Source organism: Symphalangus syndactylus, chromosome 4, assembly GCF_028878055.3.
Source record: "Symphalangus syndactylus isolate Jambi chromosome 4, NHGRI_mSymSyn1-v2.1_pri, whole genome shotgun sequence".
In the NCBI taxonomy this organism is placed as follows: Eukaryota; Metazoa; Chordata; class Mammalia; order Primates; family Hylobatidae; genus Symphalangus; species Symphalangus syndactylus.
In genome coordinates this window covers 77,576,376-77,581,692 of record NC_072426.2, presented here as the reverse complement: position 1 = coordinate 77,581,692, position 5,317 = coordinate 77,576,376, and the positions used below count along the sequence as shown (strand labels likewise).

At 37.9% G+C, this 5,317-nt stretch overlaps 1 non-coding gene across 1 annotated transcript; it reads right to left on the bottom strand.

The window, feature by feature from the left end:
* Positions 1–2,855: 2,855 nt before the first annotated feature.
* On the bottom strand, positions 2,856–2,983 carry LOC129481455 (small nucleolar RNA SNORA40). The gene has a single exon (XR_008657444.1). It is a non-coding gene; the product is annotated as a small nucleolar RNA SNORA40 (small nucleolar RNA).
* Between the last annotated feature and the right edge of the window lie 2,334 nt (positions 2,984–5,317).

The following is a 5,317-nucleotide window of genomic DNA, read 5'->3' as shown; positions in this document are numbered from 1 at the left end:
GACCCAAAATATCATCCCATAAGTCCACCAGCCAGTCAGAAATTCTCTAGAGTTGAGTCACCCATTATCTAGGCCAAGTTCCTGTTAAATACCAATAGTTTTAATTAGGGGAGAAGTAACATATTAATCCATTAGTAAATCTCAGCTGTTTTGCAGCCAGCAGGACTTTCAAGGAAAGGGACAGATGGCAGAATGCATGATTCCAGATTGATGCAGACCATGGGTATTGAGTGAAATGTGAAAATCATGGCAGGGCACAGTGGACTATGCAATTGTATGTGGTGAGAATGAACATCTTGCCATTTTGAAGGATCGCCAGATAAGGCTTTATCCTTGAGAGACAAGACTTCCAATAACTACAGTGCCACATCTACTCTGATAACAGCTATAAGTAAGACATTAAAACATGAGTAAAACCTAATACATTTCTTCATAAAGGTATCATCAACTACACTCAGAAAATCACAGTAAAAGTATACAAATAATAAAAGCACAGCAATCGATATAAAGTATCAGTAAATACTTGTCTAAATGAACAAGCCTCCCTGTAGAAGTACCAGTAATGGAACATAGAATTTCAAAGAAGGGTGAAAAAGTGTATCTGGCTGTCCTTGTCACTAAAGACCTTAGTAAAATTAGACAGTTTTAAAGGCTGGGTAAGATGTTAGCAGGTTGATATAAAAGGAAGGAGGAAAGAGACAGCACGTCTGGTACACAGAACAGCATTAACCATGGCACAGGGCTGGGAAAGTTGAACAGATATTTAGGAACCTGCTTAGAGTTCACTTCTGTTATAGCACAAGAAACATAGGAGAAACAGTGGAGAAAAAGGCAAAAGGGATAGCCCTGTTTTAAGGGAGAACACTGAAAACCATTAAATGTTGGACTAAGGTGCATGTATTTAATGACAGAAATGCACTGAAGTTTTTATTGGAATTTTAAAAACAGAAAATGACATCATTGTTATCCAAGTTAGAAAATATCAGTCCTACAAAATGGAAGTCACATGCAAGATGACTGACAGGAAGAGACACCAGGGTCCATCAGATGTCCAGGATGGATATCCAGGACATGTGGCAGAGAATCTTTAGAAAAGTGACTAGGCTGTGAGGGCAAAGAGGATGAAAAAGGGTCAGAACAATTTTTGAGTTTCAATTCTACAAAGCTGTCACATAGGGTAGGTTGCAGAATGGGTAAAAAGGGCAAAAGAGAAGACAATGTAGTGTTTGTTCTCATTTGGTTCACAATGGACACATAAAGGAAAATGTTCTCCAGATATCCGGTGAGAGATTTTGGCAGACAGTGGAAAATGTAGCTTTTGGATTCAGGAGGTCATCAGGTATAAAGGACAATGTCTGTGTGGGATTTACAGGGAAGTCGACAAGGGTTGACTAAGAAGCCGAATGGAGGATCCGGGGAAGCTGGGGAACATGTGGAGCTAGCATGATCTCCAAGTTTACATGACACTTCTAGGAACAGGAGAAAAGATGAGGGACTTTAGGAATTACTCAAGTGTGAGAATTAGCAAAATGCTCAAGTAGATGAGGGAGAAAATCACAGAGAAAAAATGTCTCAATAACTCAATTAACTGGAATCATTTAAAAATCACTAGGGCAATTCCTTGCTGGCAAGCTCATTTTCTAGAAATGGTGTCATATGATGCTACAACCTTTATTTCTAGCTTCTCATCTATAAATTACCTTGAGAATCTTAAAAAATGAAAATAAAGTTCATCTTCTGGCTTAAAGGAAAATATCTGTGTTCATGTGAGGCAGACTCTTGCTTCAACCCTTATGACATGGAACACGTGTGTCCTCTTGTACCCCAAACAGGTGCGGCTTTATCAGGGTTTTCTTTCTTTCTTTCTTTTTTAACAGCGTAAAGAGGTGTTTTTTTTTTTTTTTAATTGTGTGTATGTAACATTAGGCAAAATTATTTAAAGTCAATAAATTTTTATTCGAGGAATTCCATGTTGTGATTTCTTTCACTCTCCATCAAGGTCACTTTAGATCCTCCAAAGAACTGGTGTCAAAATTTATCTTCAAAAGATTTATCTTCAAGTTAGCCCTTTTTAATGAAACTGATACTTATTTTAATCCAGTTGTCCTGTCAGCCCGTAATTATTTTATTTTGGTTTCTGTCATCTCCTTTTTAACATGGATGTACTGATGAAGACTTCAAAATTCACCTATGGAAAAACCAAGAATCTTTGGGGTCTAATTTCTTTAATCAACTTACTTTAGGGTCAATTTTAGTATAGGTGGATCTGCCTGGTTCTCAATTTGACGCCTTAAGCGATCATACTCAAGAATAATACAGATGTATGGAATATGTCAATACCTTTAACTCCAAACATCATATTCTCAAGATAAAAACTTTTAAAACCAAATGCCATCTTCTGTATCAAGTCAACATGAAATTGGAACACAAATTTAATACAGCTGAGGATTTCCCTCCTATCCCATGCTTTTTAACTATCTACTCTACAGTCCTAGAATCAGCCTTTTTAAAATTAAGAGTCAGGGTCTGTCTTTGTTGCCCAGGCTAGAGTACAGTGGTGCCATCAAACTCAGTGCAGCCTGCAACTCCTGGGGTCAATCCTCCTGCCTCAGCCTCCCCTTCCTGAGTAGCTGCAACTACAGGCACATGCCCCTAAACCCAGCTGATTTTTAATTCTTTGTGGAGATGAGGTGTTACTTTCTTGCCCAAGCTGGTCTTAAACTCCTGGCTTCAAGCAGTCCTCCAACTTCAGTCCCTCGAAGTATGGGGATGGCAAGCATGAGCCACTGAGCCTGGCCTGGAACCAACCTCTATGGTTGTCAGTACTCCCATCAGTTAACTGTCTCAGGTATCATAATATCCCTTCTTATATGTATCAAAACTCATACTGAACAGTGAGTTCCAGATTGCAAAAGAGGACTTATTTTTTGCACCTATCCATAAGTCTTTGTCCACAAGTTAAACAAAAACATACATAAGTGCAATCATCAGGGTTTTCTTGACCACTGAACTCCAAACATCATCTTTGTGTGACCAAGAAAACAAATTCTAGCTGGACTTTTTAGTAGTTATAGAGAATGACAACCAGCAAAGCAACTCAAAAGATTAAAAGCAATGCTCGAATTGACTCCTAATAATTTATTACTCCTATTACCAAATGGCAGTCAGTGATTGTTTTCTCCCATTTCTCAGTTTTTCACGTGCTTTCTGACTATAATAAATTTGTGAATCCGCAGGGGAAGAATGTAGTATGAGGAACTTATATATTCTTGTGATTGCTGCAGAAAACAAAATGACTGATGAGTCGAAGAAAACTAGTCTGTGTAATGGATTTTGTGGCCTTTGAAATTATTCCAAAAGTTCATAAAGTGTTTTGTTTCATTCATTTTATTTATTTATTCTAAAGATTTTACATTAAATATTTAATCAAATTAAATATAATAAATAGCATATAGGCTGTGTAGAATGCTCTGGAGAAAAAACAAAGGTAAAGAATGCATGGACTCTGCCCTCAGGGTGCTTCTGGTCTTATAAGAAAGATAAGGCATATACAAGAATAACTACAGTGCAAAGTAAAATATTGTCTAGAGCAACTTGCATTTCTCTTACAGAGTAACTGTTATAACCAGAATGACCTTTCCACCATAAACAACTATAAAAATTAAACACAGGCACTATAGGGCTGTGATACTTGAAAGAATGAAAACACATAAAGTGAGCTTCCTGAACGCTTCAGCCTTTTGCCTGGAGGCAATTTCTAGAAATAATGTGGAGATGTGCTGTCCAAGCAGAGAAGAGAGATCTCAATGAAATGGGTAGTCAGAAATCAGATTTCAAGGCTGACAGGCAGGCTGCATGTACAAGAAAGGGAAAAGTACAGGAAGAAGTGGTGCTGAGACGCAGCCATGGAAATGTACATAGCTTTCTCTTTAAGTTCTTGGAGGAATACCAAGCAACACACAGAGACCTCACTGAAAAACCAGGCATTTATCTGAGACCTCAGAGTGCAGTAGAAGTGCATCTATCTACTCTAGACCTGTAAGACTGACTTTTTCTTTCTTTCTTTTTTTTTTAGACGGAGTCTCACTTTTTTTGCCCAGACTGAAGTACAATGGCGTGATCTTGCTCACTGCAACCTCTGCCTCCCAGGTTCAAGTGATTCTCCTGCCTCAGCCTCCCAAGTAGCTGGGACTACAGGCGTGTGCCACCACGCCCAGCTAATTTTTGTATCCGATCTCTTGACCTTGTGATCTACCCGCCTCAGCCTCCCAAAGTGCTGGGATTACAGGAATGAGCCACCGCGCCTGGCCAAGACTAACTTTATATCCACCTTTACAAAGCCTTTACAGACTATTGGAAAATGAAGCAAAAACTGTTAGTAAATTGTCTGCCAAAACCAAACAACCACTTGTAAAACAAATCTTGGCTTTTGATAAAGTGATATTTCACAATATCCACCATAATTTTCACTTTAATTACTAGATATTAAAAAGTGATCAGTAACTAATGAATTTTTTGAAAGTCAGTAATTGTAGACCCAGAAATGACAAAGGGGTTGGAATTAGCTGACAAATATAAAGGAACTAATGAGCTTAATGAGTGAACAGATGGGGAATCTCAGTAGAGAAATGGTAATTGTAGAAAATGTTTACATGGAAATTCCAGACCTTAAAACCTAAAATATCTAAAATTAGTTAATCACTTAACTAATCAGTAAATCTGTGGAAACAATATCAGAAAAGCTGAGGAAATTGCATTAAGAAATAACAAAAATGAAGCACATAGAATAAAAATGCTGAAATATTAAATAATGACAGTCTTAAAAACAGTGGGGGCAATATCCAATGTTCTCACATACATGTAATTGGACTCCTAGGAAGAAAGGAGAAAGAAATTGGGATAGAAAATGTATTTGAAGAAATAGCCCCAAATTTTCCAAATTTGCTGAAAATATCAACTCTTAGATCCTAAGCATTCAATAAATTACAAGCAGATTGAACATATACACAACAATAAAAACTTGTATAACTATCATAGACATATCTCTGAAAAAAACGATGATAAAAAGCAAACTTTTTTTTTTGTTGTTCAAGACAGTCTCACTCTGTCACCTAGGTTGAGTGCAGTGGGACAATCTCGGGTCACTGCAACCTCCACCTCCTGAGTTCAAGCAATTTTTGTGCCTCAGCCTTTCAAGTAGATAGGATTACAGGCATGAGCCACCATGCCCAGTTAATTTTGTGTGTGTGTGTGTGTGTGTGCGCGTGTGCGTGTGTGTGTGTGTTTAGTAGAGATGGGGTTTCACCATGTTGGCCAG